Raw genomic sequence first — 14,408 nt, 5'->3', positions numbered from 1 at the left:
GAAACTAGCTTGAATTCTGAGCAGTCTACAAAGGTGCTCCTCAAATTGAGTCTTTCTCTCCATCTCTAACAGGCAGTGTTGCAAAGTTGCATGAGGTGACAAAGGAAATGTCACTATTTTAATGTCTGTTTCTTTTCTCCAATGCTTCTTTGCAGTGTGGAACAAGGAAATTGTAAAGGCTCTAATAAACTAATGGATTTACCTTTCATTTCTGAACATCTGCTTAGTTATAAATACAACAGAAACTTTTTAAAATTGGTCAGGATCAGTGGAAAATGTACCAACTTTTAGAAGTGTAGCTTCATCATCATTCATTATTATATTGCAATTGCTGTTCAGAAGAGGATCTGAGCAGAATAAATATGGTGAGTGAATCATCATACCACAGAAGAAGAGAATTCTACCAAATAATGATGATGGTAATTGATAATGCCATTTGTAAAATGCTTGGAGTAAGCCTCTTTGTATAGTATCTTGGCTCTAGGAAAATTAAGAGTTTTTGCAAAAACTGTCTTGAGTTTTCTTATAGATGAGAAAAGGGCAAAGAAGAATCTAATGCCACAAACAAAACAAAACAAAAAAACCCTTTATCTTTGGTAAGTGGCTTACGTTTTAATATACTATGTTGCTTCAGTCTTTTTTTGTTTTTGCTTTTTTTTTTTCAGAGCTTAATCTTAACTTGGTGTGCTTCATTTTTATAGGACTTCTGAAACTAGAAATCACAAGCATGGGGAGAGACTATTAAAGGCAGAGTTCTCTCCTACAAGCACAACATGTGATTGGATAATACTGTTCACTGGGTTAGCAGCTTTACAACTTAACCAAGCCCTACAGCGACAATTATCTGGTTGCACTAAAGTGAAAGCACCTGAAAAACTTCCCAGGAACAAGCCCTTGGAAGTGTCTAATGTGCCAGGTTACACTCAAAAGAGAAAGTAGAATTCAATAGTGAAAGAGAAAGAAAAATAGCCTATGTTCACTCTGGTGAATTCTCAACTAACATCCAGAACTTAGTTTAAACATATCCCTGAAATTGATTTTCATTATTGTCTTTCCTCTTTTCCATCCAAACAGGCAGATTTAACCTCACTCTTTCCCAGCAAACCAAGGTCCTTAGTATATATGTGAAATAAGGATGGAGGAGACATAAGAAATAAAACCGTGCTGTGATAGTGGGGGTATAGAGCTCCAAATATGATGCTTTATGCTAATACTGGCAAAATGTACACATATACATATATATGTATATATGTGTGTATACCTATACGTATATATTTATGTGTGTATCCATATAAGTATATATATATATGTATATATATATATATATGTGTGTGTGTGTGTGTATATATATACATATCTGTGTATGTAAAAAGAACAGCATGATAAAAAGAGATATATAACTCTGTCATGCACTAACTTTCTATTTACTGATTGGTTATTCATTTTTTAAAAATGTGGTGTTAATAATACTGAATTTCTGCTAGTAAAGTTCATACTACTTTGCCTAGAGTACTCATCTTGCTTATACTCTTTTTATCTTCTTTGCTAGCTCAAAACTGAGAAACTCACAAAGTGTTCTTAGAAAGCAACAGTTATAGTAAGTCAATGAAAGAGCTAGATTTCTTGATCCTGAATTCAATATTCCATTAAAAACAGTGCACACTTCAGTCCACTGCAGTCTACCAATTCTTGGTTTATCAATATAAATCATCAAAATGCAATGTTTTAGGCTGTAAAAATCTCATTAAAGAATATTTCCCATAAAATAGTCATTTTTCCACATGGAAAAATCAGTCCTCCCAAAAAAATTCAGCTATAAGAATTATTGGTAAATGCCAAGATTTTCATTTGACAAAATCAAAATCCCAATCAAATATCCTAAATCCCTTATTTTTCACAAGGGTACTGTATTGGTTGAATTCCTATATGATAAATCACTTGACTATTTTTAAACAACAAAATCAATAATAGAAAATTTTATTTTTTACTATGCATAACCAGACAGGCAGCTAAATTTCACTGCAAAGAGCTTAGCTTCACTAGTGAGTCAAGGCAATCCATATTTTCAGTTATGCTGTTCTAATAAATGTTTGCTACTACAAATCAATAGTTCAAGAATCTGTGATTCTACCAGTGTGGGTACATTCCCTCCACTATTGCAGAATACAACCCTTTAGTGATTTGGAAGAAGGCCTTCAAGAATTGCTGAAACCAAAACATTCATTATGCTGGAACCAATCTGATGACGAGCTTCCTTGAATGTAGTTGGGCTATTCAAAGAAAAGAGACATGAAGTCCATCATAAAGCCCACGCCTGAGGTCTTCCCAGCTTCCACGAAGAGCCTAGAAGTGTTTGTCTCTTGCTGCATTTCTTTAAAGGGTCAGCCTAGCCTCTGCACCACGATGATACATCAGGGGGACTATAGGTCAATAGCCATGCTTATCATTTTAATCTGGATGCTTCTGTTTCATTTATTTTTTTCCCATGGAAGGGACTTGCCATGTAAATTTTTAGCTTAAGAACATTAGGTCACAGAATTTTAAATAATCCAATCTTTGTTCCATGAGTTTGTGATTCAGACAAGATGTCCTCATGACATCAGTTGACTATGCAACTAAATGCACCTATAAGTCTGTGAGACTGGTAAAGAAAACTAGGCAACTAGGTAATGTAGTGGATAGAGCTGTGGACCTATAATTAAGAAAATCTGAGTTCAAATACAGCTTCAGACACTTATTGGCTGTGTGACACTGGTCAAGTCACTTAATCTTTGTTTTCCTCAATTTCCTCATCTATAAACTAAGGATAGTAATAGTACCTACTTCCCAGGGTTGTTGTGAGCATAAGATGAAATAAATGTAAAGTGCCTTGCAAACCTTAAAATGCTATAAAATCTAAGCTGTTGATGATGATGATTCCATTAACATTTATTAATCACCTACTATGTGCCAGGCACTGTGCTAAGCACTGATGATAATTATGGTGATGATGATGATGACTTATAAAGATAATGCAATATTAAGGTCATATATGACGTCTATCTTTAGTATAACTAGAAAGTACATTAAAGTGATTGGGGAAATTGGTTTAATATCCTGGGTGATTCCGACCGCTCTGAATTCAATAATGGTTTATCCAGGCTAGGGAATAAAATCTGATGATAATTGATTGTACTACTAGATATATAGGAGTAGGGGCACTGAAGAAGAATGTACTCACTAGGACATTCTGAGAATAATGGTATATTAGTATAAAGACATAGTAGAAATCCTCTCATGCTTAGGGGCTGATTAAGACCAAACAATGTTCACAGCACTAAGAATAAGCAAATTGGCCATAATACATGGGAAGAAACTCTCAAAAGCCTAAGAGGTATTAAGAAAACAAAAGTCTTTTGAATAAGGACAACAAGGTTTGTATCATCATGGCAAGACCTTTAGCTTCAAAGCAAATGACTTTTGACTGGGCATCAGGGCTGTCTCTCTGGACACTGCTTCTCTGGGATATATGTCCATTAACTTTTATTGCATTCCCAGGAGTATATAACCCTTAAATGCCTCATAATTCAATATCTAATTTTCAGACCAACTTTGAAAAAAATCTTCTTTATTTCTTATTCTGATCAGTCTGGATTTTAGGTGATAAACTTTCCATGGAGACCTTTTTTGAGATGGTACTTGGTTTGCAGAAAATAACCTTCTGATAACTGATTCTGTGAGCTATCACACTGATAGCTAGGGTCAAACCTAGGTTTAATTCATAGCATTTCATGATTTCTATACACAGCATGAAACATTCTTGGAAAACTCATGAAATCCCAATGTTTTGTTTCATTTTTAAATTAAATTAAATTTTGTTTCATTTTTAAAGAATAATTTTTTTTGTGTACCCTGAACTGATCAACATTTTTACCTGTAAACTGTACAGTTTATACCTATAAACAGTGGGCATTTGTTGAGAGTAATACATGTCAGTATCTCCAACATCCTTGCCCTCAAGAATTTTAATCGGCAATCCTGTTTTTATGATAATATTCCCATTTTTTGAGTTATGCTTCCTAAATGTGAAAATTCCAAATAAAGCCAGATAAAGATATTAATATAATACTTTAAAGTTTATAATGTGCTTTTACATATATTATGTTATTTGATGATTATAACAACCCTCTGAAGTAGGCATTTCATGTATTATTTCCATTATTTAGATGAGAAAATGTCAGATACCTGCCTTTTATCAGAGACTGTGATATCAGAATTTATTAAGCACATGCTACATGCCAGATACTGTGCTAAGCTCTGGAGACACAAAGAATGGCAAAAAATACCCCAAAAAACCAAAAAACAAAAACCAGAATCCTTGCCTTTAAGAACCCACACTCTAATGGGGCAGCCATGTAAGTTACTAGCTACATACATGACCTATAATGAGCAGGTTAAGGTAATTGCAAAGGGAAATGCATTAATGCCTGAGAGCACCAGGTGCCTTTGGTAAAGATTAGCTTTGAGCTGAATTTTAAAGGAAGCCAAGGGAATTATGAAGAAGAAGTAAGGAGTAAGGGGAAGAGGGAGGAGAGTATTTGGGGCATGGAGACAGCTAGTCTAAAGGTACAGAGAGAAGTGATGGAGTGCTCTATTCCAGGAACTGCAAGTAGACTAATGATGCTGAAATGCCTGAAGGGAGTAAGGTCTAAGAAGAATGGAGAGGTAGGAAAGGGCAAAGTTATGAAGAGTTTTAAAAGTCAAATAGGACTTTATATTTGATCCAAGAAATTATGGAGAGGTAGTGAAGTACGTTTGGCAGGGGGAGGTGGGGAGGCTTGGAAGCTTAAAAAGGTCAGACCCTCCCTTTAGAAGAAAATCACTGTGAGGGCAGCTAGGTGGATAGAGCACGAGCCCTGGATTCAGGAGTAGCTGAGTTCAAATTCAGCTGCAGACACATAATACTTACTAGCTGTGTGATCCTGGGCAAGTCACCTAACCTCATTGTCTAGCCAAAAAAAAAAAAAAAAAGGAAAACAAAAAGAAAGAAAAAAAATCACTGTGACCACTTAGTGAAGGATGGATTGGAATGAAGTCATATATTTTAAAAGGATTTGAACCCATATGTTCCTGACTTTCCAAGAACAGTTCTGTATCTGCTATCCCATGCTACAATAACCAAGATGATCCCAGAAAATTCCTCCTAATGCAGATACAAAATATATACATCAAATTAGTTACAAACTTCACAATGCCTAAGCTACTTCCAATAAACAAGGTGCTAAGCACTGCCACACCCCATTCATGCCTTTCATGTGGTTTAAGTGTTCACAGTATATGTATCCTCCTGTGGAAGAATGGTCCCCATGTGTGCATGGGTGGGATCTTTGCTTGTCACTTTATTTACCATGCTGTTTGATTGAATGTCTCTTGTTTGCACTATGTCCTCTATCTGCCTGATAAAAGTAAACACATCTGCAGAAGCTTGTGAGCTATGTTTTTGGCTGGGTGCTAACCTACAGTGCCTTGAATGTAGAGTCACTTCTTTTTTTTGGGGGGGGGGATGATGAGTGATAAGGGCTACTCAAGGTACATACTACAGCATCAGTAAAGCAGACATAAAACAATTCTGTAAAAAGCTTTCATAAAAATTAGGCATCTGAAGGATAAGAGGACTGGGAGGGAGTACAAAAGATTATCCAGTCCCTCTCCTGGCACCCTAAGATGAAGGATTCTGCAATTGTTATTGACGCAATTTTTTTTTCAGCCAGTATTATGGGCAAATGAAAACTCTCTAAGTAAATCACTCACTTGCTTTACAAAAAATGTATGAGGAACCTCAGAGATTTTCACTAAAAGGAAATGGTATAAAAATAGGGAAGAGTATTAATAAAATTTGAAAACCTTAAACTGAATTAATTGATTTGGGGTTTTATCCTGGTTAGAAGCTATTTTCTGATATACAAGTAGTGAAAAATGTTTAACCTGGATATGGTTATAAATGCTGCAACATTTCTAAATTAAATCAATTTTCTTGATGAAACTAATTTCTTGCCTGAAAGGTATTAAAATAATTTCATTATGAAGAAGGTTTTGCTACAGTTCGCTCTTCCCTTCTTGAAGCATCCAGCTCCCTGTGCATGTCATGATAACGTACAACTATTTCTACAATAATCTCAAAGGAAATTTGGGAAAACATTTATTCTCATATGAACCATGAAAGACCTATCCTAGTGCATTCTTAGATCCTTTGGAATGCTTCAAGACAGAATAAAACGGAAAATATTGAAAGGAAGTCCAAACCTGGCAGGTAGTGACAGTTTCAATTTTTCAGTAAGATAATAATTTCAAAATTTTTATGTGAGACCAATGTCTCCTGAGGATGAGAACAGTTCTTAAGTCTACCTTTTTTTGGACCATTTCTCGGGATGAGAGAAGGCTGCTGTCAAATTTTACTTTGGGTTCAGAAAAAAGAAAGGGAAAAAACAAAGGAGCATGAGATATAAACATAACAAATATGAACAATTTATCCCAACTTTCCAAAGAATCTCCCTTTCCTCCCATTGCTCTATACCAAATCTCCCCTCTCCCTCTGTTCAATGTCCCTCCTTATATCTGAAACATATGTAGTTCTGTGCACTTGGAGTGCTCCCCGGCACATCTTCTATAATGAGACAAAGAATATCTAGATTAATACAGTATTTACTGGGATTCTATACTACAAAGGTGCCAACAAACTGACAGGGACCTCCTGTGCTAAAAATAAACAACACATTATATTTCTCTGCTCCACAATGTATATCTACCATCTGAATATTCTCTCTCTGTGAAAAATGTCATCTTTCAAATGGCATGAACATATAAACAAAATCCACTATATTCTAGGGCACAGAAGTATAACTCTCTCCATTGCATATTTGTTCACATTTTAAAGGCTTTATAAAATTAAAATATATCCCCAAATCCCTAGAATACTTTGTAAATTATTTCAAGGTCAGCATTTAGGCAGTTCTTTCAAATATAAGCCATATTGTTTCTGGAGGTAGATGTGGATGCATTTAATTGACTTGTAAATGTTCTTGTATTTGTCCCTTTACATTAAAGGGTGCTTTCCAAGCACCAGCCCTTATGTGCTTCTCATCTCACTATTTCTAAGTGAAGGCATGCTAAGACTTCAGAAATGGATACATGAGAAACTGGTGCTATTGTTGCATTGCTTGTAATAGCCTTCCCTCTCAGATTCAAAGGATACCCAGCAAAAAGAAGATGTGTGACTTTTCAATGCATTCACCATATGCAATTACTACAAATAACCTGACAAAATTCCAAATGGTAAGGAACAGGATAAATTTATCTTACACTTTACCCACCTACATATTTCCAGTAGTTTCGTCTGAATTTCACTCTTCTTGTTCCTATTATAACTTAGCACGTCGTACTTAAAACATCATACTACAATGGGTACGCAATTCAGTTCAACAGATATTTATTAAGTGCTTATTATAGTGAAAGCGCTATGGTATGCACTGGGCTAGGATACCAAGATAAAAAAAATACTCAGTTCCTGTCTACAAGAAGCTGACATTATTTAACTGTTTTATTGATATCTTTTATTTTTTATATTACCTTCACTTCCAAATAAATCCCCCTCTTCCTGCCCTACCCAGATATCTGTCCCTGGCAACAAAGAACTTTTTAAAATGGTGAAAGAAGAATCCAACAAATCTAAACAACATACCAGTGAAGTCTGATAACATATACAATGTTCCATATCCATAGTCATCCACTTTTTTGAAGGAGAGAGGAAGGGAATTTTTTAAACCTCTTCTGCATGGCCAAATTAACCATTATATAGCATTCAATTTCATATTTTTGGTTTTTGTTCTTTTCATTTACACAGGTGTAGTCATTGAGTATACTGTTTTGTTTTGCTTTGTTTTTTTAAATTTTGCTTAATTCACTTTGCATCAGTTCATATAAGTCTTCCTATAGGAAATTTAAATTCTGGTGGTGTCAGGGAGATGATAGATACTCAGGTGAATTTAACAAAGCAGATTATGATAAGAACAAAAAAGAGATCCAACATGCAGTAAGTGGGAGAAAACACTTTTTAGCTGAGGGGATTGAGGAAAGATTCAGGGAGGAAAAAAAGGGCACCTGAGCTGATGCCTGAAAGAAGAAAAAATTGTGAAGACAGAAATGAGGAATGAGTGCCCTGTGGAGATACAGGGCAATTTACACAAATGTGTAAGATGATACGATAAGTCTAGAAAACAGTTCAGTTGTTCTATAGAGAGCGTGCAAGAGGAGTAGTATAAATTACAAGAAAGATATAGAAGATGTGATAGAAGACTTTAACTGAAGACTAAGGAATCTGTATTTAACATTGTAGCAAGGAGTTTTTAAGCAGAGGAAAGGAAAAGTAAGACCTACGTAAAACTAACATTATTTTTTTTTCAGTTGTTGGAAATTGTTGGATTTGAGTGGGGAGAGAATAGAAGCAAAGGAACCAGGTAGGTGGCTATTTGCACACCAGATTGGTAAAGTTGCCCACCTTCCATCTTCATTTTCATATGTAAGAATCTGGATACAAAAGGAGAATCAGCCCTGTCATAGTGGAAATATAACCAGATTTGGAACAAGAGAATCTGTATTAAATTCTATCTTTACCACATATTGTATAACATAGGGTAAGTTGCTAAAACTCTAGGGAGTAAATTTCTTGATGTATAAAGTGAAAGCGTTGAAAGGCATGTAGGGTCCTTTTCACTGTAATTCATGATCTGTGATTATATGATCCACACAATCTATTTGCAAAGAGACTATGAAATCTAGTATGTATATAATATGTATATAATATATACATATATATGATTAATATCAAATTGCAATGAGTTGAGTATATCTAGCTCAAATTAAACTAGTTATGAGGTTTCACATGGCAAATGTTTTTTTCCTTGAGCTTATTAAAATGTTACTTCAGTATTTTTCTATTTTATTCTCTCTGTATTTCTCTATGCCTCTGTCTCCATCTTTCATCTAACTGAAGGACTCTGAAGAATGCCATATCATCCCCATTTAAAACCAACATTTAGATGTTATCCATTTACTACTCTAAACCATATGAATAAAGACAAGGATAGAGCAGGGAGCTATGTGTAAAGCCGGTGGGGTAAGAAGGAATGATCTTCAATAACCCAACAGCATTCATCATAAGAGATAGCATGTCACAGCAAAAGGAAAGCTGGACCCAGAGATAGGGGACAAGGGTTTAATGTGACCTCTGTCATTTAGTATCATTAAATCTATAGGCAAGTGGTTTAGCTTCTTAGAGCCTTCCTCCATTTCTCATCTGCAAAATGGTCATCATACTACCCATGATATTCCCTTCATGGGGTAGTTGTAAGGAAAGCGCTTTAAAAATGTCAAATACCATACAAATCTGAATTATTATGAGCAGCAAGACAATAATAAGCCCTTAAAAGGCATACAGTATGGATAAAATGCTTAGAGCTGGACCACTTTACTTGGGGTCTAGCTCAAGGGCTTTGGTCTCATTTATGTGAATTGTTAAGAAAAAAGGAATGTTTATCTTGGAGAAGGAAATATTTGAGGGAAAGAAAGAGACAGGATAGATGTTTTCAAGTACATAAAGTGCTGTGATGCATAAGAATTATTGTGGCTTTCTTTGGGTTTTGTTTTTATTTTTTGTTTTTTTCTGCTTGGCCTCCAAGGGTAGATCTAGAAATAGTGGGTAGAAGTTGAAGAGAGGGAGATTTCAGTTCAATGTAAGGAAAAGCTGCTTAAGAATTAAAACTAGGCAAAAATAGAATAGGCATTCTAAGAAACTAAGGGGCTCTTCTTCTCAAGTGATTAAAAAAAGTTTTATAGGAGGAATTTTTGTTTAGGTATAGCTGTGACAAAAAAATCTTCTACCAGGTTAAAAATGTTCTTTTATTTCATATGTCATTTTTATTATAGAGTTTTGGCTCTTTTTTTTGGCCACATTTCCCCCCATATATAATATTAAGGTCTCCTGAGGTGATGATTAGAAAGTACTTAGAAATCAAAGATATTCAAAGAAAAATAGTATACTGGTGAAAAGTAAAAATAAACTCTAAAAACTTACCCAAGAAATAATAAAGTTGAAAGGTGAGGAATAAATAACTTCACTGTCTATTCAAAATTATTTTAAATAAGTATAGTATCATATTTGACTTTAGCAATTTTTTCACCCTTTTTTACCCTTGTTTCCATGGTGTAGATCTATAAGAGCTGGAAGGGACTTTAGAAATCCAAATTTGTAAACATTGGGAGGGCTGGGTTTTCCCATTTTGCAAATGAGCACACTGAGGTGTAGAGGTCACACAAGTAAAAAGCTGAAAAGCTGGGACTTGCATACAGATTATCTGACTCACGATTCTTTCTACAAAGCACAAGACGTTTGAAAGGAGAGAACAAGACAGGTGGTACCAGTATGTCTACCTTTTGGTGATTGAGGTCTTGTGGTTTTTCAGTCAAGTCCAACTCTTTGTGACCCCATTCGAGGTTTTCTTGGCAGAGACTTGAGAGTAGTTTACCATTTTCTTCTCCAACTCATTTTATAGATAAGGAAACTGAGGCAAACAGGGTTAAGTGACTTGCCCAGGGTCACATAGCTAGTAGGTGTTGGAGGGTGGATTTGAACTGGGGAAGAGTCTTCCTGCACTCTTCCCACTCTGCCACCTCACTAATAGGTAGTGTGTACCTATTACTCTCATCCTAATCACTACCATAGATGTTATTTGTGTGCCCCAGGGCCTTGCCCTGTACCCTTTTCTCTGGATTTTTTTCTTTAGTGAATTTTTCAGCTTCCAGGGGCTTAATTAGCACCTTGATTCAGAAAACTCCCAAATCTATATATTCAGTCATCACCTCTTTCTTGAGTTGAAGTCAACTAACTGCATCATCAATTGACTGTAGGATGTGTTGACCCTGCTTTCCATAAGCATCTCACACTTAACATGTCTAAGATTGAACTTATTAGTTTCTTCTCCTCTTTCCCCAAACCACACCAAAAAAAAGAAAAAAAGAAAAAGAAAGGAAAAAAGAAAGAATGAAACCAAACAGCTCTCTTCCCACTTCCCCATTTATTTCAAAGTTATTACCAAACTAGATTTGCAGCTCATAGACAATCTTGACTCTTCCCTCTCCCTTATTCCACATATCGATACAATTAGTTTCCAGCTCTTATTGACTCTACCTCTCTAATATCTTCCTCATCTGTCTCTTTCTCACCATTCACCTGGTCACCACCCTAATTCAGATATTTATCATTTGTTATTTGGCAAAGCCTCTAGCCTCCTATTTGTTCTCTCTGCTTTGATTTTTACCTGTCTACGATTTATCTCCCATATAGCTGCCAGATACCACCACAGGTACCACTGTTGTTATTCAGTTGTTTCCATTGTTTCTGACTCTTTGTGATCCCTTTTAGGGTTATCTTGGCAAAGATACTGGAGTCATTTGCCATTTCCTTCTCCAGCTCATTTTACAGATGAGCAAACTTAGGCAAACAAGGTTAATTGACCTGCCCAGCATCATACAACTGGTGAGTGTCTGAGGCCACATTTGAACTCAGGTCTTCCTGACTCCAAGCCCAGTGCTCTATCCACTATACCACTATACACCAGGTACCACTACTCTGGTCAATTAACTGCAGAAACTCTACTGTCTCTGGAATAAAATACAAATTCCTTTGACATGTAAAGCCCTTCATTATCTAGCTCGAGCCTATCTTTCTAGATTGATTTCACATGACTCTCTCTCTCACACACACCCTCAGTGTCAAAGTGGCTGCAACATTTTTTTCTGTTCTCCTACCTCCATGTCTTTGCTTAGGCTCTGAATGCTCTACCTCTTCACCTTTATCCCTTGAAAGCTCTAGCTTATTATTCAAGTTCATCCCCAGATCCCGCTGTTCCTAGTGTTCTCTGCCCCCTCAAAAATGAATTTGTATTTACTTTTTACAAATTTGCATTTATTTGTAAAAGTAAATGCAGTTTCTCCCAGTATAATAAATGGTATTTAAAGATAGGGGTGGTATTGTTTTTAATCTTTCTGTCCTCAGCATTTAGCTCATAGTAGGTGCTTAAGAAATTCTTGGAACTGAATTGAACTGAATACAATTTGTAGCCACTGAGACTCAAAGTTCCTCCTGTTAGACCAATTATATTTAGGATACTGAATCTTAAATCAGATTAATGGAGTAGTTTATGATTTATTTTTTCTGTCTTTGTCTTTTTTTTTTCATGCCCATGCTTTAGCACAGTGCCTGGCACATGGTAGTTGCTCAATAAATTCACATTTCCTAGACTTGACTTTTCTCTGTTTTTTTGTTTTATGCCTAAAAGACTTTTAAAAACTCATTTTTTTTGTATCTAAGTGATACTTTTCTTTCAATAATCTTTAAGTTTTAAAATTTTCTAATGATTATCTGAAGGAATCTCAAAACAGAATATAAGGGGAAACAGACAAAAAAAGGACACAATAAAAATCATGTGCCATGAGATGAGAGGAATTAGGTGAATGGCCCATGGTCATACAGAATGTTCCTAAAGTAGGATTTGAATTTTAATTTTCTTGAATCAAAGTCTAACACTTTATCCACTAAGGAATCAAAACACGAACAGGGATTTAGAGAGACCTATAGCAAAAAAGCTCTTTTGGGTTCCCTCTTCCTACCAACTCTACCTGTTTAAGATTCCCTAAGGAAAAAGGAATTTTTCTGTCTTCATTATGTGTCTGAGCAGGCTGCAGTCTGTAACTTTACAAATCATTGCATATGGCCTATTGACAGTTGACAACAACTTTACTCATCATTACATATGGCCATTTACAGTTGACAGCTGTCAGGCAAGCAAGTTCACATATGATGCTTCACAATCACATGGCATACGCAAAGACTGGGGTGAGAACCCAGGCCAACATGCCATTGATTAACCAGTGATGAACGTCCTCAGCTGGAAACTCCCCCACAGTGCAAAAATAGGCCAGTTATAGAAGTACATTTTACTGGAATGTATGGCCAGGCTAGAGCATTTTTAACCCCTAAGAAAGTACCATCCATATTGTTATACAAATATTAGTAATGATTAGTTTAGAACCTGGCACTTAGTAGGCTCTTAGTTAATGTTTCCTGATTTTCTGTTGTTGTTATTGTTGTTATTTTTTCTCCTGTCCTCTCTTCTCTCTTTTGCATTCACTTAGATCAACAGTTACAGAGGAAATAATTTTATATCCGCAAGTACTTTGGCAGCAGTTTTCCATCACAGGAATCACAAAGAGTTCCTTCAAACAGACAGTACATAAGCAAAGAAATCCTGCAGTTTTACTCGCTGCCTGATACTACAGTCTGTAAAGCTATGCAACTGGACCATGGGATTGGGAAGAGAGCAGAAACTATAGTGAACCAGTATTTCCACTGATAAACTGTCTGCATTCAGTCTTTCCTGGTGTATTTAAACTTTGTTTTGACCATGCCCCTTATTATTCTGCAACTGAAGAGTGACCAAGTCCTAATAGAGAAGAGAAAATGGAAGAAGACTTTTTTGCAGTGTGGCAAGTACTCTCCCTTTTCATGTGTCAGTGTGTCTCCTAGTTCAATGCCCTATCTTTCAGGAGGTGAACAGGAGAATGATACCTGTATTATGAAACTTGAGGCGTGGCATGACCCACATGATGAAACATGGGACATCTCACGCGCCTGAAGCCCTGTTGTTAAGCTGTCCCAAGGTTTAGAAATATCACCAGGCAGTCAGTATGCGATGATTTCATATCTCAGTATCAGCAAAAATCTAAATGCCTAATAATGCCTTTGAAGAATATTCCCTTTTCTCTAGAGCGGGAGTTCCTAGTTCTAGGTCAATAGACCCGCAAGGGATTCATGGATTGATTTTCAGGGGATCCATGAAGTTGGGTGAGCAAAAAAATGACATCTTTAACTTTCATTAATCTCTCACTGACACTTTGAATTTCCTTCAATTATGAGTATAAGCAATGAACCACAGTAGTATTAGTACTTGTGATTTTTGTCACCAACAGAAATCACAGATATTTTATCACATTATATCATATTAGATATAATATCATATTAGAGTTGTTACAGATATCTCAAAATATTATTGATGCTCATCATTACGTCAAATTTACTATAGTTATTAGATATACCACTAAATCACATATGATCCCAGTTTTTCTGGTTACAAACGATGTATTAATGTAATAGGTTTCTTTTGTAATCCTGTGTATTTTATCACATGAACTTAGAAACGTTACTTAGAGAAAGGGTTCATAGGCTTCACCAGACTGACATAGAGTTCCATGACACAAAAAATGGATAAGAATCCTTAGTGAATTTCTTAGAACTTGGAAACCTTATACTACTTTCA

The 14,408-nt window shown here is 35.8% G+C and overlaps 1 protein-coding gene across 4 annotated transcripts in view; it reads right to left on the bottom strand.

The window, feature by feature from the left end:
- The window catches only part of SOX5 (SRY-box transcription factor 5), a 1,266,595-nt gene that overhangs the window by 861,595 nt on the left and 390,592 nt on the right, over positions 1-14,408 (bottom strand). The gene's annotated exons all lie outside the window — the stretch shown is intronic.

This window comes from Phascolarctos cinereus, unplaced genomic scaffold, assembly GCF_003287225.1.
Source record: "Phascolarctos cinereus isolate Bilbo 61053 unplaced genomic scaffold, phaCin_HiC Scaffold_1;HRSCAF=81, whole genome shotgun sequence".
Classification (NCBI taxonomy): Eukaryota; Metazoa; Chordata; class Mammalia; order Diprotodontia; family Phascolarctidae; genus Phascolarctos; species Phascolarctos cinereus.
Note: the sequence above shows the minus strand (reverse complement) of the source record. Positions and strands in the feature narration are given on the sequence as shown.